This window comes from Scyliorhinus torazame, chromosome 1 (assembly GCF_047496885.1).
Source record: "Scyliorhinus torazame isolate Kashiwa2021f chromosome 1, sScyTor2.1, whole genome shotgun sequence".
NCBI classification, from domain to species: Eukaryota; Metazoa; Chordata; class Chondrichthyes; order Carcharhiniformes; family Scyliorhinidae; genus Scyliorhinus; species Scyliorhinus torazame.
The window spans coordinates 11,325,929-11,352,483 of NC_092707.1; the positions used below are offsets into that span (position 1 = coordinate 11,325,929).

The 26,555-nt window shown below is 50.1% G+C and overlaps 1 long non-coding RNA gene across 1 annotated transcript in view; it reads left to right on the plus strand.

The window, feature by feature from the left end:
• Positions 1-12,304: 12,304 nt before the first annotated feature.
• The window catches only part of LOC140429295 (uncharacterized), a 177,890-nt gene continuing 163,639 nt past the window's right edge, over positions 12,305-26,555 (plus strand). Inside the window, exon 1 of the long non-coding RNA XR_011949026.1 lies at positions 12,305-12,409. This is a non-coding gene — a long non-coding RNA (uncharacterized lncRNA). The remainder of the gene's footprint in view (positions 12,410-26,555) is intronic.

A 26,555-nucleotide genomic window follows, 5' to 3' on the forward strand; every position in this document is an offset into this window, starting at 1 on the left:
TCACTGGTGCTTTCAAAAATCATGAAACAGGCCGTCTTGGCTGCTGAGGGGGAGAGCGGGGGTACGGAATGTGTCCAACATCGCCTTAGTTTGCTGACAGTTGTGCTGCTGGGTGGGGGGGGGGGGGGCGTCTGCCCAGGGGTGGAGGGAGGGGAGTAGCGAGGGGGGTGGCCAGGAGGTGGTCTGTGGGGGTCGGGGTGGACGGGCACGGAACACCATTGCCGCAGCCGGCAAGGCAGCCACGCAGCTGCACACATCGTTAACAGCCCACTGTGAAACTTAGTGCCACGGGTCGTATGGCCCCCCCCCCCCCCCCCCCCCCCCCCCCCCCCCCAGGCCACCCCGTCCCCCCGGGTGCCCTCTGGGCCCCAGCCGAACCCATCAGCTGCATGGCGCGCTCCAGCCACAACCAGTGCCATCCTGTTGGCTGGCATGAGTGTGTGGTGGGGAGTGTAATGTGTGTGTGCGGCTGGGATGAGTGTGTGTGGGGAGTGTAATGTGTGTGTGCGGCTGGGATGAGTGTGTGTGGGGAGTGTAATGTGTGTGTTGCGGCTGGGATGAGTGTGTGTGGGGAGTGTAATGTGTGTGTGCGGCTGGGATGAGTGTGTGTGTGGGGAGTGTAATGTGTGTGTGCGGCTGGGATGAGTGTGTGTGGGGAGTGTAATGTGTGTGTGCGGCTGGGATGAGTGTGTGTGGGGAGTGTAATGTGTGTGTGCGGCTGGGATGAGTGTGTGTGGGAGTGTAATGTGTGTGTGCGGCTGGGATGAGTGTGTGTGGGGAGTGTAATGTGTGTGCGGCTGGGATGAGTGTGTGGTGGGGAGTGTAAATGTGTGTGTGCGGGCTGGGATGAGTGTGTGTGGGGGAGTGTATGTGTGTGTGCGGCTGGGATGAGTGTGTGTGGGGGAGTTGTAATGTGTGTGTGCGGTTGGGATGGAGTGTGTGTGGGGGAGTGTAATGTGTGTGTGCGGCTGGGATGAGTGTGTGTGGGGAGTATAATGTGTGTGTGCGGGCTGGGATGAGTGTGTGTGGGGAGTGTAATGTGTATGCGCGGGCTGGGGTGAGTGTGTGCGGGGAGTGTAATGTGTGTGTGCGGCTGGGATGAGTGTGTGTGGGGAGTGTAATGTGTGTGTGTGGCTGGGATGAGTGTGTGTGGGGAGTGTAATGTGGTGTGTGCGGCTGGGATGAGTGTGTGTGGGGAGTGTAATGTGTGTGTGCGGCTGGGATGAGTGTGTGTGGGGGAGTGTAATGTGTGTGTGCGGTTTGGGATGAGTGTGTGTGGGGGAGTGTAATGTGTGTGTGTGCGGGCTGGGATGAGTGGTGTGTGGGGAGTCTAATGTGTGTGTGCGGCTGGGATGGAGTGTGTGTGGGGGAGTGTAATGTGTATGCGCGGCTGGGGTGAGTGTGTGCGGGGAGTGTAATGTGTGTGTGCGGCTGGGATGAGTGTGTGTGGGGGAGTGTAATGTGTGTGTGTGGCTGGGATGAGTGTGTGTGGGGAGTGTAAATGTGTGTGTGCGGCTGGGATGAGTGTGTGTGGGGAGTGTAATGTGTATGCGCGGCTGGGGTGAGTGTGTGCGGGGGAGTGTAATGTGTGTGTGCGGGCTGGGGATGAGTGTGTGTGTGGGGAGTGTAATGTGTGTGTGCGGCTGGGGGGAGTGTGTGGTGGGGAGTGTAATGTGTGTGTGCGGCTGGGGATGAGTGTGTGTGGGGAGGTGTAAATGTGTGTGTGCGGCTGGGATGAGTGTGTGTGGGGGAGTGTAATGTGTGTGTGCGGCTGGGATGAGTGTGTGTGGGGAGTGTAATGTGTGTGGCGGCTGCAGCTTGTCAGCCTCCCGAGTGTCAATCCCGGACCCGGCGAATCCCGCACCGTTTTCCCATTGGAATCGATTGTGTTTCCCACGCGGCCCCGGTGCTGCCCCTCCACAGGAGCTGAAATCGATCCAGGTTCGGCGCCAGCTTTGCTTCCGTGAAAAGTTCACGAATCCTTAGTTTTTCAGGAATGGAGAAACCCCCCGCTGTCCTTTTGATGCGATGTTAAAATTGAGGCCCTCTGCCCACCCAAGTTGGTTATAGCAAAAAATATAGCAGATTCCGAATATTCATTATCACCCATGGGAGAGGGTTCATTGTAATAAAATCTAATCTAAATGGAAAGGCAATTGAAATGAGTTAGTGTCTATCTCATCTCTCGTTGGACCACTCACGAGAGCTTTCGAAAAGCTCTGAGCAGGAGATTTGAGAAAGTGTTTTCTGATTTCTTGCCTCTCGATCTATTGCTATTAAAGTTTAATATGGCCTGGGGTTGCCAGTCCCACCTGATTTGCTTTGAAAACCCAGCCTGTGGAGGAGTTGGATTGACAGACCCCACCATGTGATGCTGGGGAATATCTCCTGGCAGGTTTTCTGTATGAAATTGTAAACCCCAGGTCTCACGCAAAACACCCAGGACCGTGTTTACAGCGCACTGCCTCAGTTCGCCCTGATGTACATCAGTGGCATTGTGGGCAAGTCCACTTGTGCCCTGGTCCCAGTTACTCGTCTGTCACCAGGTGTCACCTGCTGAGACCAGGTGGCAATTCCAGGCACAAGACCGACCTTCCACATTGGAAATCTTTACGGCTACCCCGGGCTGAAAGGGTTAAATTGTGGACAGAGGGCATAGATCAGGCTCGTGCCCACTGGTGGATAGAAAGATTGAGAGATTATCTGATTGAGGTATTTCGGGTGATTGAAGCATTTGCTGGGGCAGTGGGGGTGGAGGGGGGATGGGGTGGGGTCCAGGCCATGGAGGGCAGAAACCTTCAAATTGGAGCCAGGCTGTCCAGGGTGGTGTCAGGAAGCACCTACGGCTGGGGGGGGGGGGGTGGGGGGGGGTGGGGGGGGGGGGGTGGCGGGGGCACAGTGGCTAGCAACTGCTGCCTCACAGCTCCAGGGACCCGGGTTCGATTCCGGCCCTCGGGGTCACTGTCTGTGCGGAGTCTGCACGTTCTCCCCGTGTCTGCGTGGGGTTTTCCTCCGGGTGCCTCCGGTTTTCCTCCCACAAGTCCCGAAAGACGGGCAGGTTCGGTGGGATTGGCCACGATAAAATTGCCCCCTTAGTGGCCAGAAGGTTAGATGGGGTTACTGGATGACGGGGATGGGGTGGAGGCGTGGGCTTAAATAGGGTGCTCTTTTCCAAGGGGCCCGGTGCAGACTCGATGGGGCCGAATGGCTTCCTTCTGCACTGTAAGTTTCTATGATTCTACAAAGGGGGTGAAACCTGGAGCTCTCTCTCCAAGATAAAACTGTTGAGGGGTGGTCCAATTCAATTTTAGATCAATTTGAGGTACAGATTTTCCATGTTTGAGTTGAATGACGGAACAGGCTCGAGGGGCTGAATGGCCTGCTCCTTCCTATGTTCCATCCTAAAGAGCAAAATTCCATCTCTCTCTCTCTCACTAATCCTGAAATCCTGTGTACCTTTATCTGGAAAAGAGGACTTTATTGCCGGTGATCTGCTTTCTCACCACACGAGTGTGCTGTGAATCAGCAGTTAATCTCGCTGGCTCGAGCTATCCGAAACACATTCCCGACAACAAGGGACGGATCTTACACTTCAGTGGCCCCAGCAGAGAGTAATGCACAGCAGCGGGATCCATCAGCAGTCGGTGCCTGTCAATCAGCCGGGTCCAATTCATCGCCCATCCAAATGAGCACAAAGCTAGCGAATTGATAGCTGAGGCTCAGTCGGCATCATCCTTGGCACCTGGGCCATGGGTCCCAAGGCCTCACTCTAGGGGCCCTGAATATCTGGACCACTGTAACATTGAAAGTGATGCATCGTTGAAGATGTTGCCCCTTATGTCCGATGCTAAAACCGCAGACTCGATGGGCCCGAATGGCCCTCCCTTCTGCACTGTAAAATTCTATGATAATCTATCCCCATAACCCAGTAACCCCCACCCCAAACACTAAGGGCAATTTTTGGGACACTAAGGGCAATTTTAGGCATGGCCAATCCACCTAACCTGCACATCTTTGGGACTGTGGGAGGAAAACCGGAGCACCCGGAGGAAAACCCACGCAGACATGGGAAGTCCCGCTTTCCCCCCCCCATATCCTTTGATCCCCTTCGCCCTCCGTTCTATATCTAATTGGTTCGTGAGAACATACAAACGTTTTTGGCCTCGACTACTTCCTGGGTAATGAATTCCACAGGCTCACCGCTCTCTGGGTGAAGAAATTTCTCCTCATCTCTGTCGTGAATGGTCTCCCCCTCAGACAGTGGACCCCTGGTTCTGGGACACCCTCACCATCGGGAAACATCCTTCCTGCATCTACCCTGTCCAGTCTGTGGTGATATGCATCACTGTATATACACAAGGGGTTAATGTAAATACACTACAACTACGTAAACACCGGAGGGGAGCACCGGAGATGTCATGGACATGCAAACATGCAGCTAATGAAAACACTTAGAACACAACCAATGAGCAGTCCAAGGACACCCAGAGGTGGCATTACCACAAGGGGGGCACTTCACAACCTATATAAAAGGACAGGGCACACATGCTCTGCCTCTTTCCACAGACCCCACAACTAGAGAATACATCAGGATTGATCAGAAGCATCACACCCAGCACGTGGCTTAGAGCAGACTGGTTAGTTAGACTGGGTTTACTCCAGTTAGATTAGCAGGAGAGTCCGAACTCATTTAAGTTCAATAAACAGCAGGGGCTGTTTAGCACAGGGCTAAATCGCTGGCTTTGAAAGCAGGACTAAGGCAGGCCAGCAGCACGGTTTCAATTCCCGTAACAGCCTCCCCCGAACAGGTGCCGGAATGTGGCGACTAGGGGCTTTTCACAGTAACTTCATTTGAAGCCTACTTGTGACAATAAGTTGATTTTCATTTCATTTCATATTGAACTCATTACAAAGTCTAGACCTTCCTTTGTCAAAGCATACATCAAGGAAGCAACTTATGCTACACGAAGTAAACACAACACAGTCCTGTTAGAATTTTATAGTTATCCAAGAGATCCCCCCTCATTCTTCTGAACTCCAATCATGGTTAATCTTCTATCTCAACTTCATTTTCCTGTCTGCTTCCCACCTTACTTGATTCTTTGAGGAATCAATAATCCCGGCGATCTGTCTTGAATATACCAAGGTGGACTATAGAAAATCCTGTAGCATTATTTTGAAGGAGGGTCCCTGGCCAATAACGATCCCTCAACCAGCGCCTGAAACAGATCACCTGACCATTCGCCCAGTGCTGTTTGTGGGAGCTTGCTGTGCACAAATTGGCTGCAACGCCACTCTCCCTCACAACAGTGACGACAAGTCAAAACGTTTATTGCCCTGTAAAACATCTCGGGATGTTGTAAAGTTGTGAACGGTGCTACAGAAATGCAAGTTTTTCGTTATTTTACCTTCTCGTCCCACTCACACCTTTCTCAGTGAACTGACGTGAAGCCCCCAACTGTTGATCATACCATGTGCTGGAGGATGCCGAAACTGCCTCGTTGCTCTAACAGCGAGTTCTGCAATTCCCCCGTACATTTCCTGGAAATTTCACCTCTGATTTCTTTCCCTATGCAGGGGACTGTAACATCCTCCTAATATGGTCACAGATTCCTTCTTATTCCTAACTCTACCCAGGCAGATTCCACCCGATCACGGCTTCAGATACTTTGATTTCCTTACAATCCAGAAATCTTATCGATCTCAGTCTTGCTTCGCCCCTGAGTGTCCGCAGTCCCCTGGGGGCGAGAATGCCAAAGATTCACAACCCTCTGAGTGGAGAAATCGGAACATGGGAATTAGGAGCAGAAGTCGGCAATTCAGCCCCTCGACCCTGCTCCACCATTCAATCAGATTCTGGCTGATCTCTTCCTGGTCTCAAATCCACCTCCCCACCTGTTGCCCATTTCCCTTTAACACATTCTTAAAAATCAGAAATATATCTAGCTCCTCCTTGAAACCATTGAATGACTCAGATTCCACTGCACTATGGGGCGGCGAGTTCCACAAATTTACCGCCCCCTGCGAGAAGTAGCTCCTCCTCAACTCAGTTGCTCTTTGTTTCAGTCCGAAATGGCCGCTGCCTTATCCTGAGACTGTTTTAAAGTCTCCCCTCAGGGGAACCAGCCTCCCAGCTTCTAACCCTGTCAAGCCACTGAATACCTTTACGTATTTTGATAAGCTAACCTCTCAATTTTCTGAACTTCAGCGAAAAAATGCCCTCTCTGCCCAACGGCACCTTTCTCATTCTCGGTCTAGTGAACCTTTGTTTCATTCTCTCCAAGGCAAGTATATCCTTCCAGGCGCAGGGGAGTTTGTCTGTCCAGTGACTGCTGGAGGCGCCAGAGCTGCCCTATTCTGGAGGCCCCAGGAACTGCTCACGATGCCCCCTCCCCTGAACCACCGTTCCCACGGGCGGCGTATTTCCGTGCTTGTGCGGGGGGTTCCCTTCTCCGCGTCGGCTCCCGGGCAATATGGCGGAGCCCTACAGGGGACCAGCGCGAAGGAAAGAAGGCCCCCACGGAACCAGCCCGCTCGCCGATCGGTAGGCCCCGATCGCGTGCCAGGCCACCATGGGGCCCCCCCCCCCCCCCGGGTTGGATCCCCCCCACCCCCAGGACGGCCCCCGCACACTTACCTGCCAGGTACCGCCGTGCATGAGGTGAGTAATTCACGCCGGCGGGACTGGGCAAAACTTGTCCATTGGGGCCCGGAGTATCGCAGGGGGGGGGCCGTCAACGGCCCCCGACCGGCGTGGCGTGAATCCTGCCGGCCCCCGAAAAGTGGTGGCGGAGAATAGGGAAGCCGGCGGCGGGGCGGGATTCGCGCATCCCCCTGGGGATTCTCCGACGTGCAGTGACTGTTGTGATGGGGGAAATACTCAGGGTCACCGATTGTGAACATTTAATCACATGACTTGCTGCGTCCAACTTCCTCACTCCTACCATTGGCCAGCTGAAATCAGCATCAGCATAAGCCTCCACCTTGCCCCGCCAATTGGAAACAGAGCAGATGCATCATTAAAGCTGATTGGATGATTCCTGACTGTCAACCAGCGTTTTTATACCTTTGTCTGCAATAATTTTGTAATTAATTAAAATGGAGCATTTGAAGAACATGAAATAAAACACAATTCTTCTTCAGGGTGTTGCCCTCAGCAGTGTCCTGGAGATTCTCGAGGCCTCCTGGAGGGTTCATAGAATCACAGAATTTACAGTGCAGAAGGAGGCCCATTCGGCCCATCGAGGCTGCACCAGCTCTTGGAAAGAGCACCCTACCCAAGGTCAACACCTCCACCCTATCCCCATAACCCAGTAACCCCACCCAACACTAAGGGCAATTTATCATGGCCAATCCACCTAACCTGCACATCTTTGGACTGTGGGAGGAAACCGGAGCACCCGGAGGAAACCCACGCACACACGGGGAGGACGTGCAGACTCTGCACAGACAGTGACCCAAGCCGGGAATCGAACCTGGGACCCTGGAGCTGTGAAGCCATAGTGCTAACCACTGTGCTACCGTGCTGCCCAGCTGAATCCTCGTCCAGCTGATCAGACAACCTTAAACTGTAAACTCGGGACTCAGCTAATGCTTACATGCGGTTAAGTTGCAAACCCTCCAGGATTCTCTACAAATGAAAAATTGACCCGCAAGTAGGCATTGCCGCAAAAACAGAAGTGCAGAATCAGAGGGGCACTGAAGTCGTGCAATAGGATTTTCTTTGGGCAAGTTTTGTTTGTAAATTAGAAAAATATGGAGTGGGGGGGGCGGGGGGGGGGGGGGGGAGCTGTTTGGCCAACAGTCAAGAATCATCCAATCACAATGAAGAGTTTAATTGGCTGGGAAGGCGGAGCATGTCAAAGACAACCAATGGCAAGAGCGACTGGAGATCACGTGATTGAAACCTCCAGGATTGTGTCCAATCAGAGTTGGCCACTTCAACCTGCAATAATGCCCAGTTCTTATTGTGTTCTTATCATGGAGTATGGGGGGGGGGGGGGGGGGGGGGGGGTGTAGTGCGAAGGTGAAGCAGAAGGTATAGAACATAGAACATAGAACAATACAGCGCAATACAGGCCCTTCGGCCCACGATGTTGCACCGAAACAAAAGCCAACTAACCTACACTATGCCATTATCATCCATATGTTTATCCAATAAACTTTTAAATGCCCTCAATGTTGGCGAGTTCACTACTGTAGCAGGTAGGGCATTCCACGGCCTCACTACTCTTTGCGTAAAGAACCTACCTCTGACCTCTGTCCTATATCTATTACCCCTCAGTTTAAAGTTATGTCCCCTCGTGCCAGCCATTTCCATCCGCGGGAGAAGGCTCTCACTGTCCACCCTATCCAACCCCCTGATCATTTTGTATGCCTCTATTAAGTCTCCTCTTAACCTTCTTCTCTCCAACGAAAACAACCTCAAGTCCATCAGCCTTTCCTCATAAGATTTTCCCTCCATACCAGGCAACATCCTGGTAAATCTCCTCTGCACCCGCTCCAAAGCCTCCACGTCCTTCCTATAATGCGGTGACCAGAACTGTACGCAATACTCCAAATGCGGCCGTACCAGAGTTCTGTACAGCTGCAACATGACCTCCCGACTCCGGAACTCAATCCCTCTACCAATAAAGGCCAACACTCCATAGGCCTTCTTCACAACCCTATCAACCTGGGTGGCAACTTTCAGGGATCTATGTACATGGACACCTAGATCCCTCTGCTCATCCACACTTTCAAGAACTTTACCATTAGCCAAATATTCCGCATTCCTGTTATTCCTTCCAAAGTGAATCACCTCACACTTCTCTACATTAAACTCCATTTGCCACCTCTCAGCCCAGCTCTGCAGCTTATCTATATCCCTCTGTAACCTGCTACATCCTTCCACACTATCGACAACACCACCAACTTTAGTATCGTCTGCAAATTTACTCACCCACCCTTCTGCGCCTTCCTCTAGGTCATTGATAAAAATGACAAACAGCAACGGCCCCAGAACAGATCCTTGTGGTACTCCACTTGTGACTGTACTCCATTCTGAACATTTCCCATCAACCACCACCCTCTGTCTTCTTTCAGCTAGCCAATTTCTGATCCACATCTCTAAATCACCCTCAATCCCCAGCCTCCGTATTTTCTGCAATAGCCTACCGTGGGGAACCTTATCAAATGCTTTGCTGAAATCCATAAACACCACATCAACTGCTCTACCCTCATCTACCTGTTCAGTCACCTTCTCAAAGAACTCAATAAGGTTTGTGAGGCATGACCTACCCTTCACAAAGCCATGCTGACTATCCCTGATCATATTATTCCTATCTAGATGATTATAAATCTTGTCTCTTATAATCCCCTCCCAGACTTTACCCACTACAGACGTGAGGCTCACCGGTCTATAGTTGCCGGGGTTGTCTCTGCTCCCCTTTTTGAACAAAGGGACCACATTTGCTGTCCTCCAATCCTCTGGCACTATTCCTGTAGCCAATGATGACATAAAAATCAAAGCCAAAGGTCCAGCAATCTCTTCCCTGGCCTCCCAGAGAATCCTAGGATAAATCCCATCAGGTCCCGGGGACTTATCTATTTTCAGCCTGTCCAGAATTGCCAACACCTCTTCCCTACGTACCTCAATGCCATCTATTCTATTAGCCTGGGGCTCAGCATTCTCCTCCACAACATTATCTTTTTCCTGAGTGAATACTGACGAAAAATATTAATTTAGTATCTCGCCTATCTCTTCAGACTCCACACACAATTTCCCATCCCTGTCCTTGACTGGTCCTACTCTTTCCCTAGTCATTCGCTTATTCCTGACATACCTATAGAAAGCTTTTGGGTTTTCCTTGATCCTTCCTGCCAAATACTTCTCATGTCCCCTCCTTGCTCGTCTTAGCTCTCTCTTTAGATCCTTCCTCGCTACCTTGTAACTATCCATCGCCCCAACTGAAACTTCACACCTCATCTTCACATAGGCCTCCTTCTTCCTCTTAACAAGAGATTCCACTTCCTTGGTAAACCACGGTTCCCTCGCTCGACGCCTTCCTCCCTGCCTGACCGGTACATACTTATCAAGAACACGCAGTAGCTGATCCTTGATCAAGCCCCACTTATCCAGTGTGCCCAACACTTGCAGCCTACTTCTCCACCTTATCCCCCCCAAGTCGCGTCTAATGGCATCATAATTGCCCTTCCCCCAGCTATAACTCTTGCCCTGCGGTGTATACTTATCCCTTTCCATCATTAACGTAAACGTCACCAAATTGTGGTCACTGTCCCCAAAGTGCTCTCCTACCTCCAAATCCAACACCTGGCCTGGTTCATTACCCAAAACCAAATCCAACGTGGCCTCGCCTCTTGTTGGCCTGTCAACATATTGTTTCAGGAAACCCTCCTGCACACACTGTACAAAAAACGACCCATCTATTGTACTCGAACTATATCTTTTCCAGTCAATATTTGGAAAGTTAAAGTCTCCCATAATAACTACCCTGTTACTTTCGCTCTTATCCAGAATCATCTTCGCCATCCTTTCCTCTACATCCCTAGAACTATTAGGAGGCCTATAAAAAACTCCCAGACACTTTGTTTAAGTGAATGGGCTAGGGTCTGGCAGATGGAATACAATGTTGACAAATGTGAGGTTATTCATTTTGGTACGAATAACGGCAAAAGGGATTATTATTTACATGCTAAAATATTAAAACATGCTGCTGTACAGAGAGACCTGGGTGTGCTAGTGCATGAGTCGCAAAAAGTTGGTTCATAGGTGCAACAGGTGATTGAGAAGGCAAATGGAATTTTGTCCTTAATTGCTAGAGGGATGGAGTTTAAGACTAGGGAGGTTCTGCTGCAATTGTATAAGGTGTTAGTGAGGCCACACCTGGAGTATTGTGTTCAGTTTTGGTCTCCTTACTTGAGAAAGGACGTACTGGCGCTGGAGGGTGTGCAGAGGAGATTCACTAGGTTAATCCCAGAGTTGAGGGGGTTGGATTACGAGGAGAGGTTGAGTAGACTGGATCTGTACTGGTTGGAATTTAGAAGGATGCGGGGGGATCTTATAGAAACATGTAAAATTATGAAGGGAATAAGTAGGATAGATGCGGGGAGATTGTTTCCACTGGCGGGTGAAAGCAGAACTAGGGGGTCTAGCCTCAAAATAAGGGGAAATAGATTTAGGACTGAGCTTAGGAGGAACTTCTTCACCCAAAGGGTTGTGAATCTATGGAATTCCTTGCCCAGTGAAGCAGTTGAGGCTCCTTCATTAAATGTTTTTAAGATAAAGATAGATAGTTTTTTGAAGAATAAAGGGATTAAGGGTTATGGTGTTCGGGCCGGAAAGTGGAGCTGAGCCCACAAAAGATCAGCCATGATCTCATTGAATGGCGGAGCAGGCTCGAGGGGCCAGATGGCCTACTCCTGCTCCTAGTTCTTATGATCGTATTGAATGACAGAGCAGGCTCCAATGGGCCGAATGGTCTAATCCTGCTCCTATTTCTAACGCTCTTGCGTTCTGAGTGAATGTGTAGCACGGTACAGCACGGTAACATTGTGGATAGCACAATTGCTTCACAGCTCCAGGGTCCCAGGTTCGATTCCGGCTTGGGACACTGTCTGTGCGGAGTCTGCACATCCTCCCTGTGTGTGTGTGGGTTTCCTCCGGGTGCTCCGGTTTCCTCCCACAGTCCAAAGATGTGCGGGTTAGGTGGATTGGCCATGATAAATTGCCCTTAGTGTCCAAAATTGCCCTTAGTGCTGGGTGGGGTTACTGGGTTATGGGGATAGGGTGGAGGTGTTGACCTTGGGTAGGGTGCTCTTTCCAAGAGCCGGCGCAGACTCGATGGGCCGAATGGCCTCCTTCTGCACTCTAAATTCTATGATAAAGCAACCTCTGACACCTTGCCCCGTAAGTAATTGATAGCCTCTTAAGAAGTCACTTGGGTAGAAAAGAATTCTTGCCAGCATTAATGCCACGGGGAATTGAAGTGATGATGCTATTTGCATTTCAAATTGAATGGAATGCAATTTGTCCCCATCAGTATGTGATTTATTTTTCAATAAATACTCTGTTTATCATATATTAGCTGGTTGGAAAATATGCATGTACAGTGATTCACTTGGCAAAGATTAACACTGCATTAGTTTTGATGCTAATGGGAATTCAAGATTGCCAAGTTGTTGTTAATATTTATGCGGCATTTTATTGCAAAGTTAAAAGAATTTATCATGGAAAATTTAAGACATACTGCAAATCGTTATCGGAATAAACACGGCAGAATGTGTCACTGCTGCTATTACAGAAATTTATAGATAGCTGGCAGCAATGACGGCTCTGGGACTTGTCAAGAAGAAATGTCTTTGCTATTTTATTTTCCAAATCGCTGAATGTGAAAAATCTACACAAAAGGTATGTTATTTGCTGAACACCATCAGTAGGGTCACATTAAGCTTGGAAACCTGTCTGTACGTTTAGACAGGGAGCCTCTGCCAGTAACAAGTTCCAGATGGGGGGAGGGGAAGGAGTCTGAAGAGGGGAGACCTCGGGAATCCGAGTGTCAGCGAGGGAGAGGAAGCATTTGTCAAAAGATGTGTCGGGGGGTGGGGGAGACTCTATTCCCGCTCTCCTCCCGTCATCCTTCTGCGAAGGTTGCCTTGTGCTGTGGTTTCAGTGAATTCAGATTACAGGCACCAACAATAACTTGCATTTAGCACGCTGACCAAACCGTCTCCCTCTGGGCCAGAAACCATTTTGTGTTTTTATGTACAGTCGTGCTTTTGAGGCAGTTAGATTTCCCCAAGCACTTCACATGAGTGATTGTCAAACAAACGTTTGACGCCGGACCCACACAGGGAGATATTAGAGCTTGTTTTTATTTGTTCGCGCGATGTGGGCATCGCTGGTTAGGCCCAGCATTTATTGCCCGTCCCGAGTTGCCCTTCAGGAGGTGGGGGTGAGCCGCCTTTATGAACCGCTGCAGTCCCGGTGGTGTAGGTACATCCACAGTGCTGTTAGGGAGGGAGTTCCAGGATTTTGGACCCAGCAGCATTGCAGGAGTGGCAGGATCATAGAATTTACAGTGCAGAAGGAGGCTACTTGGCCCATCGAGTCTGCACCGGCCCTTACAAAGAGCACCCTACTGAAGCCCACGTAACTACCCTATCCCCGTAACCCAGTAACCCCCTCTTAACATTTTGTGGACTCTAAGGGCAATTTAGCATAGCCAATCCACCTAACCCGCACATCTTTGGATGGTGGGAGGAAACCGGAGCACCCGGAGGAAACGCACGCAGTCACGGGGAGAATGTACAGACTCTGCACAGACAGTGACCCAAGCCGGGAATCGAACCTGGGACCTTGGAGCTGTGAAGCAACTGTGCTAGCCACTATGTGGGTTACTTGGAGGGGAACCACCACGAGGTGGTGTTCCCATCTGTCTGCTGCTCTGGTCCTTCTAGATGGTGGAGGCCATGGGTTTGAAAGATGCCGTCGAAGGAGGCTTGGTGAGTTTCTGCAGTGCAACCTGTCGATGGTACACACTGTGCTCCGGTGGTGGAGAGAGTGACTGTTTTGTCAAAGAGCTAGGTTTGAAGCAGTATCTTTAATGTGGAAAGAGGGGCAAAGAGGCAGAAAGGTTTAAGGGAGGGATTTCCAGAGCTAAGGGGCGAGGCAACGGAAGGTAATGGTTGAGCAATTCAAATTGTAAATGTGAAAGGGGCCATAGTGAGAGGAATGCAGAGATCTCACTGGGTCTCGGGCTGGAGGAGGTTCTGGAGAAAGGGAAGTGCGAGACCATGGAGGGATTTGAAAACAAGGATGAATTTTAAAAGCACACAACTGTGATTGAAGGTCGGTAAAATATTTACTTGTCAGAGGTAGTAACTGAATTCAATCCCTTAACCTCTGATCCCATGTCCGTCCCTGGATGCTTGCTCAAGGTTAACGTGACAATGATGTTGTGCTTGACTGGGCATCAAGTCTAATGGCCTCGTTCTGCACTGTATGTCTTATGTTCTAAGTCCCATCACCAGAAATGCTCAATTCTACCTCCAAAATATCAGTCGCTTCCAAGTGTGTCTGGAATCCGAGTGTCTGGCCTTGCAGTTGGAGTGATTCGCGTCACTGTGGCTCCTAGGGACAGACCAGATGGTGATGATGGTTAAAGGATTGGGAATTTCTGTCTTATTGTGTTTTTTTCCTCCCCCCGGGAATTGCCTTAAAGGCCATGGATTCTTAACTGCGCGAACCTCATAAATTACACAATCTCTCTTGGTTTGCCTGTTTGTGTGTGTGACATGAATCATATAATTCAGCGCGCTGGATGTCATAACTCATTCTGTCAGCTGCTAAAATAATGTCATAATAATTATAGACGTTTCAGTCTAATCAGCTGTCCATTGAATTATTTAGCTGCCGCTGCTATTTATATATATTTTATATGTTTTATATATTTTATAATGAACAAATTTCCATTTATCGTATCCCTGGACATTCCTAAGTGTTTCACAGCCAATTCATTATTTACAAGTGCAGTCATCTGGTTTTCTTTCAGCAGGAGAATACGGTGGTCTCTTTGTGCAAATCAGGAAGGACCCCACATGTAGTGATCTGTACATCTGTACATACATCTGCACATACACCAGGGACTACAGACAGATGTAACAGTCACAGCACCACTAGAGGGCAGCATCAGAGACGGGTATAAAGGGTCGAACCCAAGGTAGGGTCCGCCTCTTTGAGAAGCACAGAGCTAGTGAGCAGCAGCACACAGGGATAGCTCAGCATAGGCAGTTTACCTTAGCTTCACTGGTCATACCTCTTGACTGTATTATATCTAGTTAAGCTCTGGAAACAGAACGAACCATTTGAACAAAGAACTTGTGTTAACTGTAAGTCTTCAGTCTTCATTCAGACTAAGAGAATAACATATGGTACCAGGTGTGATTTCAGCAAGCTAGCTAGACAACAGCAAGAGAAGAAGACTCAAACCAGACATTCGACCACAGAAGGCCTCGCAACATTCGGATCCTTCAGATACCAATTGCACAATAGACCCAATCCAACCTCCATGCCTGCTCCAGACCACTGGTAATATGCATTCCAATTGGAAACTTTTTATACAACAGTTCAAAGTATATCTAGAAGCTGAGGATCTAACCTCAGCGTCTGATGCCAGGAAGATAGCCTTGCTCTTATCCCTGGCTGGGCTGCAGGCACTAGGAATGTATAATTCCTTTACCTACCTGGCAGGGGAGGACAAGGGCAAGCTGGAAATAATCATCAAAAAGTTTGAAACCCACTGTCAATCTGAAGTCAATGAGATATTTGAAAGATTCCGGTTCACCGGCGCTTACAAAAACCGGGTGAATCTTTCAGCAGTTTTGTGACTGATTTAAAATTACTCGCTCAATCCTGCAACTTTGAAAACCTCCGTGACTCCCTCATCAGAGACCAGATAGTCAATGGTATATCTGACGAGGGACTTAGAAAACCCTTACTTAAAGAAAAGACCTAACCCTGGAAACAGCCATGCAAAGATGCTCTACTTATGAAAAAAGTAAAGAAGAATATGAGGAGTTTACCTACCGGGGCCAAGGCCTTCACCACGAGGTCGAGCCCGTCAAAATGGTGGCCCAGGCTTCCAGAAGGCGCTCCTCTAGCGGCAATCCTGCGCGCGAAAACCTGAATGCAGGCCACACGCATGCGCAGTTCTCCCGAATATCGTCATGACGTGTCCCCGCTGCAGACACGCCCACTTAAAAGGGTAATGTCCAGCTTCTGGCAAACAATGTTTAAAGCGTGGCAAATACAATCACTTTGCCTCACAGTGCAGAGCTGCGCTGCTAATGAAGACAGAAACACATGAACGTCAATGTAAAAAGCATAGAATCAACGGAGCACAAAAAACCCAATGAAGAGTATTCCTCGGACGAGGACAACCTCGCTTGCGACAACTCACTTGTTGTGGACACGATCGAGACAATCGAGGAACATAGCGCAACAATCGCCACGCCTCACCCGGTCAACAGTATTGATTCCAGCAGTGAGGGGACTGCGACTGTGCAAGTCAATGACTTTCCATTAGTCTTCAAGCTTGACACTGGGGCCTCAGCTAACCTCCTCACTAGTAAGGATCTCCATTCGATTCCAGGAGACCGTGGAATAATACCCGCTGCATGTCGGCTGAAGGACTACAACGGCAATCAGATCGCCTCAAAGGGATCGTGCCATCTCCGGGTGGACAACAAGACGATACGCAAGCAGCTACAATTCTAGATTGTAGATGACAACAAATCATCACTGTTTGGCGCTCAGGCGTGCAAAGACCTGCGGCTGGCGCGACGCATTTACATGCACACCCAGGATCCATCAAGCCTGGAAGCTAAAATCCACAGCATGCTACAAGAATACCCCGACGTATTCAAAGGCATGGCCACCCTACCCTGCCAATACAAAATCATGCTGAAGACAGACGCCAAACCCTTCATTCAGCCGCCCAGGAGGGTCCCAGCTCCACTGCGGGAGAAGCTGAAAGCGGAACTCAACAGACTGCAGTCCTAAGGCGTCATATCGCGAGTCACACAGCCGACTGACTGGGTTAGCTCCATTGTCTGTGTTAAGAAACCTTCTGGAGATCTTCGCATATGCATAGACCCGAAGGACCTGAACCAGAACATTCTCCGGGAACACGACCCCATCCCCAAGCGTGAATAGATCACGTCTGAGATGGCGAATGCTCGTATCTTCACCAAGCTCGACGCCTCGCAGGGATTTCGGCAGATACAGCTCGATGACCCGAGCAGATTACTGTGTACGTTCAACACGCCATTCGGACGTTTCTGCTTCAATCGCATGCCCTTTGGCATTATCTCTGTGTCAGAGATCTTCCACAGGATAATGGAGCAAATGACCGAGGGCATCGAGGGTGTCAGTCTATGTGGATGACATCATCGTATGGTCCATCACTGAAGAAGAACCCCTCTGTCGTCTGAAGAAGGTGTTTCAGAGGATTCATAAATACGGTTTGAAACTGAACCAGGCAAAATTCACATTTGCGAACGAGTCTGTAACCTTTTTGGGTGACACCATATCACCTCAGGGTGTCAGCCCTGATGAGGCGAAAATCGCTGCAATATGGACCATGAAGACGCCACACGGCAAGAAGGGGGTGCTACGATTTCTGGCTTCGTCAACTTCCTCGTCAGGTTCCTCCCAAACCTGTCCTCACGGGCGGCAGCTTTACGCAATCTCCTACGAAAGACCACTGCGTTTGAGTGGGCACAACGTCACCAAAATGAATGGGTGGATCTCAAACAGCAACTAACTTGCTGACCCTTGCCTTCTTTGACGCAACCAGACCCACCAAGATCTCCACTGACGCCAGCCAGGACGGGATTGGCGCCGTTCTCCTCCAACAAGACGACCAGTCTGGCTGGGTCCCGGTGGCATACGCGTCCAGGGCCATGACTGCAACTGAGTGCAGATATGCACAGATCGAAAAAAAATGTCTTGGACTCCTCACTGGGATTCTGAAGTTCCATGACTATGTGTACGGCCGGCCCACGTTCATAGTGGAAACCGACCACAGACCGTTGGTCCATATCATAGACAAGGATCTAAATGACATGACACCTCGTCTGCAGCGCATCATGATGAAGCTGCGAAGGTATGATTTCACCCTAGTATACACCCCGGGAAGAGACCTTGCCATTGCCGACGCACTGTCCCGATCAATTGGCACTGACAACGCACCATCAGCCCCTATCAGAGAAATCGAGGCCCAAACACAGTTATGCATGAAGAATTTGCCTGCTTCGGATGAGGAGCTTTGCCTAATCCGACAGGAGACGCAGAAAGACGCAACCTTACGGAGAGTGCTGCACCTACTCCAGCGCGGTTGGACGAGGGGACAATGTCCACAATTTCAGAATGTCAAGTCAGAACTGATTGACGTTGACGGCCTGCTGCTACGCAATGCGCAGATTGTGATTCTGGCCACACTCCGCGCCGAGACGCGACGTAAGATTCATGAAGGCCACCTCGGCATTGAGAAATGCAAAAGGCGAGCGCGACAGGCTGTGTACTGGCCCGGCATGAATCAAGACATAACGGACATGGTCATGACATGTGACACCTGTCAAAGACATCAACCCGCACAGTGTAAAGAACCACTGCAGCAACACAAACTCACAATGGCGCCGTGGACAAAAGTGGGCCTTGACCTATTTCATGCCACAGGGCGTGATTACGTCTTGATCATGGACTATTACTCAAACTACTCTGAGGTACTGAAACTCCATGATCTCACATCGTCATCTGTCACCAATGCGTGCCAGGCGAGATTCGCGTGACATGGAATCCCGCGTGAGGTAATGTCAGATACTGGTCCGTGCTTCGCGAGCTGGGAATGGAAAGAGTTCTCAGACCGATACAGCTTTCGGCATGTAACATCCAGTCCACGCTACCCACAGTCAAATGGGAAAGTGGAAAAGGGTGTCCACATTGTGAAACAGCTTATTAGCAAGGCAATAGATTCACGCTCGGACATCAACCTAGCGCTGTTATCCTACCGAGCAATCCTATTGAGCTCAACACTGTCGCCAGCGCAGATGCTCTTTGGCAGGAACATCCGGATAACCCTACTGGCGATACAATTCCGATAACGTCTGGTCCTCGACAAAATGCGGGTACTACGGTCCAAACAAAAACAATACTACGATCAACATGTGATCCCACTCAAGCCACTGAACATGGGCGACATCGTCAGGATCAGGGACCCAGAAGGCGGATGGTCTGAGCCAGCCACGGTGATCAGGCAGGAGGCACCGCGGTCCTACATTGTCAAGTCGTCGGCGGGAGTACTCTTTCGCCGCAACCGTCGGGATCTGTTAATGCTTCGGCCGACAACGCCAGTATTTCCCACACTGGACTTGACCGAGTCCATTTGTCCACAGGACGTTCCTCGCCACACATCGCCAGACAGTAATCTTGATGGCATCAAACCGTCATCCACACCTCCACCGTTACGATGCTCCAGCAGAAGGCGTAAGGCACCCGACCGGCTGGATTTGTAACAACACTTCAACACACCCACAAGACGAATATGAACATTTCTAACGATGGACTCATAACACTGTAAATTGTTTCTGTATTACTTTATCATTTTGGCAGTGTGCAGATTTGCATATTCTCACCACTTGTTACGTACAGTTTTCTTGCGGTCAGTTTAGGAAACATATCAACTCAAAAGGGGGGGGGGGGAATGTAGTGATCTGTACATCTGTACGTACATCTGCACATACACCAGGGACTGCAGCACAGATGTAACAGTCACAGCACCACCAGAGGGCAGCATCAGAGGCGGGTATAAAGGGTCGAGCCCAAGGTAGGATCCGCCTCTTTGAGAAGCACAGGGCTAGGGAGCAGCAGCACACAGAGACAGCTCAGCATAGGCAGCTTACCTTAGCTTCACTGGTCATACCTCTTGACTGTATTATATCTAGTTAAGCTCTGGAAACAGAACAAACCTACTGAATAAAGTATTTGTGTTAACTGGAAGTCTACAATCTTTATTCAGACTTAGAGAATAACATATGATACCAGGAGTGATTTCAGCAAGCTAGCTAGACAATAGCAAGAGAAGAGGACTTAAACCAGACATTCGACCACGGAAGGCCTCGCAGCATTCAGACATAGAGAATAACATATCACAAACAGCACATAAGCAACAGCTTGCGTATCTATCACACCTTCAGCACGGCGAGATGCCCCAAAGTGCGTTAGAGATTGTTATCAGACAAACGTTTGACATTAAGTCGCTCAGTAAGATGTTAGGGTGGGCCAATGAAAGCGGGGTCAAACAAAGTGGTAGGTTCGAAGGAGCTTTTCAAAAGAGGAGTCAGAGGGATAGAGGGATGGGGGGGGGGGGGGGGGGGGGGGGGGTGAGTTTTCAGAGAGGTGGGGGGTGACGCCATAGAGAGATTTGAACACAGAAGGGTGAGAAATTTTAATTGGAGATGTTATAATTGGAAGTTGATGTAGGACAGTGAGCACAGGGGGTGATGGGTGAACACAGCTCAATATTGGTCTGGGTGGTGGGTGAATGAGACTCAGTATCGGCTGGGGTGATGTGTGAACGGCCGCAGAAAAATACTTTTCACTGTACTTTGGTACATGCGACAATAAATCAAATCAAATCAAATCAAATCATGTGGCTTAATATTGGCCAGGACAGCATGAAAATTCCCTGCTTCTTTACAGTGCCATTGGGCCCAACTCACCCAAATGGGAATAAAGTCCCATAGTGAGCACGTTTAGCCACGTGTTTCCCAGTGCCAAAAAACACGTGGCTATTCAATGCATCACGTGTTCTATAAGGTGCCTGAATGGAAACGTGCGTTCGAGGCTGCACAGATGCCTGTTTTGTACAGTGGGGAGCTTTGTAAATGGCGTCCCAATCTCCAAGGCCCCCAAAGCGATCCCCGATCTCCCCTCCAGCCCGAATGCACTATGGGAGGGTCCCGGCCCTCCATGCATCCCGCCCCCGCCCCCGCCCCACCACCCATGCAGGGCACCCCCAGCCCAATTGCCCCAGCTTGGCAATGCCAACCTGGCACCCTGGCAGTGAGCATCCGAGCTGCCAATGCCACCTGAGCACCTTGGCAGTACCAGTCTGGCAGCCAGGTGGTGCTGCCAGGGTGCCAGGTGGCACCAGCAGTATCAGGGCACCACCCTGCCCAAAGAGCATGCAGCTGGGGGCCTGCAATCCCTTGGGAGACACCCATGTGTGCCGTTCCGTCAGGCCCCCGATCGTGGGGGCCAGTGCTGAACGTCGCCCGTCCAAGGTCTCTGTGGCAAAGGAGATAAATTCCGAACCCTCAGGTAACTCGGAAATCTGCACATTCGGGCGAGACTAGCTGTCTCGCTCGAATAAGCAGATTTTCCAAAAGTGATTCCGCCCGCGATGGGTGGCCAGCCCAGCGCCCCCCAGTCTCTTTGCCTGTGACCAAAGATGGCTACTCTCCTCCTCGGCTCCCCACAGAAGCCCTTCCGCCAGGTCCACATTTGTCAAAAGGAGTACTAATCGGCGCCAGCGTGATCACTTGCTGGGGAGGCTGGTGAATGACGGGAGGCCGTTGGATAAGGGGCAGCTCCCGTTAATTGTATGGAACTACGGCTTAAGTGGTGATAATTAGTTTCTCGCCACGCTACGGCGAGATTCCGAATTTGCCTCCGGAACGGGCCGGTTGCATCGCAAACTGTTTGGTGCCTGGTGCGCTTCCCGTTTTTGGCCTCTCCTACTATTCACCGGCCGCGTGACGCTAGAGCGCGAGTGTAACGAGGCCGGAAATCCCCCCCCCCCCCCCCCCCCCACTATTTTTCTGTAACTCCCTTTTTACAACTAGACATTCTACCCAACTCCAAATCCTACTCTTCCCATTCCCCAGTTACGGTTATGAGGGAATTAGTCTCCCACAGTATTCTCGTCCCACAGCTTGGAGACGTGAGAAATTCCTTCTCTCTCTTGGAGGACATCATCTTCGGCAGAATGGGCCGGTCGGCAGACTGTAGGTTTCAGAGTGGCTGAACTGCGAGGGCAACGAGTCTGTTTCAGGGAACGACTCACGATCCAAGAGAGAAGACTGAAGGACATCAAACCTTGGGCTCCCTGGGTTTAGAAGAGAAGAAATCAGGACTCTGAGGAATGTTTTGTCCCCTCAAAAGCACACAGGGAAAGACCTTTAAAAGACAAATGATCCTCAGTTCCAATTAAGTCTGTCACAGCCTCATCATTCACTGTTGCATTGAAGACAGAACAGGCATTGGAGATCAGAGATTACAATTAATCTGGATGACAAAGAGAAAAAAAATGACAAAATTCAGGCAAAGAAGAAAAGATGGTTCCCAAAGGTATCTCGGAAAGAATGTCCACTTTCCCTGGGCAGTGGAAGGAGAGCCACACTTCTCTCTATGTGAGGCTGTCCCACCACTGGGAAATAGGAAGAATTGTTGAGGATGCGGAGGAAAGACAGGGGCCCGGATTCTCCACTGGCGCGATTCTCTGCTGCGCCGACAGATTTTCCGACAGCGTCGGACTGCCCCCAATGGTGTAGCCACCTGGGTTGGCCACTTCCCGACTTAAAATGGAGAACCGCAAAGACTGAAGGGAAATTCAGCCAACACAGGCAAAGACTAGCAAATACAGAAATCATGTGTATTGGAACCTGCAAAAACCAGACAGCACCGAAACCAGCAGCCACCTGCATAGTAATGAGCGATTCCAAGGCACAATTGCAACACTTAAGGTGAATAAAGCCAAGCCAGACTCCTCGGCGCCAGCAGGAGCCAAGACAAAGGAAGGCCGACGGGCATTTAGGGACCGCCCAGCGATCAGGGAACAACTCCAGTCTTGGAGAAATCGATCCAAATGATCGGAACGCAGTCCAATCATTTGGAACCAGGTACGGGGTCCGCCCCGAACGGCGGGAAGCCCCTGGGGACTATAAAGTAAAGCCCCCCAAGTTCAAATCGTCCTTCTTGGCAGGGTCACTCAACAACGCGAATCAACCCGAGAGTGAACTGCCCAAGCGGCCACGCCAACCAAGTAAGTCTCCAATCAACGCTCGCTATGAGATAGGCGCTCCTAGCTACCAGTCCATACCAGCTTTTGAATCCTGCAGACTCAAGACCTGAACGAAAGGCCATTTGTTCCCCTGACCTGGTGGACCAATTCCGAAGCTAAGTATAGGCCTTTTAGTGTTAGAGATAGTCTAGTAAGTAGAGTTTTATACATGAGTAGTGATTTACTGTGTATAATAAATGTGTTTTGATTTGAATCTTACTAATTGGTGTGTTGAGTTATTGATCAGTACTTGAACTTGAACCTCGTGGTGGTATCATAAAGATACCTGGCGACTCTAGAGCAAAGGTTAAACAACCAGAGCAAATTACAAATTAAGAGCCAACCAAAAGTTCGCAACAATGGGAAACCCCATTGGCCGGCTGGCAGGACGGAGAACCTCGCCTAGGATCATTTTCTGGAATGGGATGAATTTCATCCACAAAATGAAGACAAATTTCTTGTTGATAGATGACTTAGAGGTACGTTTGCTGTACAGGATTGCAAAGCTTTAGAAGCGCGGAAGATTCTGCCTCAGCTTCTGTGCCGACAGCTTGAGAGAGAAGGAGATGTCCGGCTGGGACTGGGGTCTGCGCCTCAATTGACTTTCACACTTGGGAATGGGTGCTCCAATCCCATTGGCAGGGAGATGCTCTGGGGGCTCTGACATCTGGCCAGGCAAAGCATCCATCCTGGAGCCATCTTCCTGGGCAACAAGAGATAGACTAGGCCACACATTGGTAGATGAAATGAAATGAAATGAAAATCGCTTATTGTCACAAGTCGGCTTCAATGAAGTTACTGTGAAAAGCCCCCAGTTGCTGCTGGCCTGCCTTGGTCTGCTTTAAAAGCCAGCGATTTAGCCCAGTGAGCTAAACCAGCCCCTTCGATTCGATGGAACAAAGCTCTGAAGGCTGCTCAGAGGCTAGAAACACAGCTGACTCCTCAAATAAGGTAACAGGGACCTCATATGGTGTATCTATCAACTGGAAACATCAATCATCCCCTGGGACCTCAATCCCAGCAGAGCACTGAGTACTGCAACGGATTCTTCCTCATTACTTCCTTCCGGAAAGAACCAATTCAGGTCCCATCAGTGGATCATAGAATGACAGAATTTACAGTGCAGAGAAAGGTCATTTGGTCCATCGAGTCTGCGCTGGCCCTCGGAAAGAGCATCCCATTTAACCCCACCTAACCTTTTTCGGACACTAAGAGCAATTTATCATGGCCAATCCACCTAACCTGCACATCTTTGGACTGTGGGAGGAAACCGGAGCACCTGGAGGAAACCCACCCAGACACGGGGAGAATGTGCAGACTCCGCACAGACAGTGACCCAAGTGGGACTTGAACCTGGGACCCTGCAGCTGTGAAGCAGCAGTGCTAACCACTGTGCTACTGTGCCACCCAGGTGGTCACTGTCTGCTGGAGTGCCTTCCGTGTCTGTCACCTCTGGCCTAACATCAGGAAGAACTGAGAGGTTCATAACTTCAATCTCCATCCGGGGTCTGGTGGATGGTGTCTCTGTGATAGACATTAACTTACTGCTGATTGAATAAACCTCGTCAGTTGCTCTGGGCAGTTCCAAGTAAAAGTCTGAAGATTGCGGCCCCCCCCTCCCCCCCCCCCCCCCCACGCTGGAGGTACAGGCCCCAGTGATTAACACCCCCACCCCACCTTTCCTGCGTCTGCCTCCGACCAAGCAGTTCTCCCTTAGTATTGCACTGGCAGAGTCAGTCTGGATTATGAGCTTGTCCCTAAAATGGATGTCTTTCCACTTCCCCCATCTGGTGGGTTTTCTGGTGATGGGGACGAATTGCAATTGCCCGCCATCGTGGGGGATCTTGTTGGTGGGAAGGGCTGGAAAATCTGTCCCACAATCTTTTGATCCAGAGGCACGAGTTCTCTCCGCTCTGAACCATGTCTGGCGTCATGTGAATTGAGTTAAAGACTGTGCCAACACAATGCCCATTTGGAAAAGCAAATTTGTTGATTAAATTTGCAAGGGTTTCAGATATTTGATCATGAAGAATACATCCACTGCATTTGAAACTTTTGCCTCACCCCTGACCCCAGTCATGTATTCACATTCCATTGCAACATTCTCTCACAACCATCCCCATTTTGTTGCCACGTGCAATATTTAACTGCGAGTGCCAGCCAGTGACTCACTCTCATTCCTCGCCATCACTCACCAGGAGGTGGGGCCGGGTGACAACGACCTTCTTCTTCCAGTATCCCGGGGAGAATGAGCGTTTCCCCGGACTATCTGCTTTCACATCATCTTCACCCTGAGCAGGGCAGTCGCAGACACAAAGGCAAAGGCAGAAAGCTACCAAAAAGAACGAGAAGCGCCGATTATTTTTAACTGGCACGAAAGGATTGTCCCTCTGTAAAATTAGCTGTTCTTAAAAAGAAAAAACGAAGACAGCAGCCCTTTAAAACCTGCTGGGCTAAATTTTCATCTGAGCTGCCAAGATGCAATGTTACTACTCGGGCATATTTGTGGCCTGATGTGAAACCATCTAGTTCGCTAATGCCCTTTAGGGAAGAGCATGTGCTGTCCTTAGCCCGGCCTACATGTGACTCTCAGCTCCCACACCGATATGATTGATGTTAACTGCCTGCTGAAGTGGCCAAGCAAGACGGTTGCATCTGATTGGCGAGGTGCTTCAATACCGCACTCTCAGGGCACTGGGCCAAAAAGATTGCGCCGCCTAATTAAGCAGTATTTTGTACTCCGCGGCGAGCCCCGCCGACAGCAGGATTCTCCGTTCCCGCATGGTTTCCCATGGAAACCCCCGGGCGTGGGTGCGCTGCCGGAGAAGAGGACGATCCCGCCGATGGAGAATCCCGCAGCATGTCTGAGGGTGCGGTTTAGCGTCACATCTGAGAGATGGAGGAAGCCCTGACAGTGTAGTGCTCACTCCGTCCTCCACTGAGAGTGTCAGCATGGCCGCTGTGCTCCACACTGTGGGCTCAAACTCACAACCTTCTGACTCCAACGCACAAGTGAGCCATGACTGAAATTTACGCTTTGCATTTGATAAGGTTCCCCATGGTAGGCTTATGCAGAAAGTAAGGGGGCATGGGATAGTGGGAAATCTGGCCAGTTGGATAACGAACTGGCTAACCGATAGAAGTCAGAGAGTGGTGGTGGATGGCAAACATTCAGCCTGGATCCCAGTTACCAGTGGCGTACCGCAGGGGTCAGTTCTGGGTCCTCTGCTGTTTGTGATTTTCATTAATGACTTGGATGAGGGAGTTGAAGGGTGGGTCAGTAAATTTGCAGACGATACGAAGATTGGTGGAGTTGTGGATAGTGAGGAGGGCTGTTGTCGGCTGCAAAGAGACATAGATAGGATGCAGAGCTGGGCTGAGAAGTGGCAGATGGAGTTTAACCCTGAAAAGTGTGAGGTTGTCCATTTTGGAAGGACAAATATGAATGCGGAATACAGGGTTAGCGGCAGGGTTCTTGGCAATGTGGAGGAGCAGAGAGATCTTGGGATCTATGTTCATACATCTTTGAAAGTTGCCACTCCAGTGGATAGAGCTGTGAAGAAGGCCGATGGCGCGCTAGCGTTCATTAGCAGATGGAGTGAATTTAAGAGCCGTGAGGTGATGATGCAGCTGTACAAAACCCTGGTAAGGCCACATTTGGAGTACTGTGTGCAGTTCTGGTCGCCTCATTTTAGGAAGGAAGTGAAAGCTTTGGAAAAGGTGCAAAGGAGATTTACCAGGATGTTGCCTGGAATGGAGAGTAGGTCTTACGAGGAAAGGTTGAGGGTGCTAGGCCTTTTCTCATTAGAACGGAGAAAGATGAGGGGCGACTTGATAGGGGGTTATAAGATGATCAGGGGAATAGATAGAGTAGACAGTCAGAGACTTTTCCCCCTGGTAGAACAAACCATTACAAGGGGACATAAATTTAAG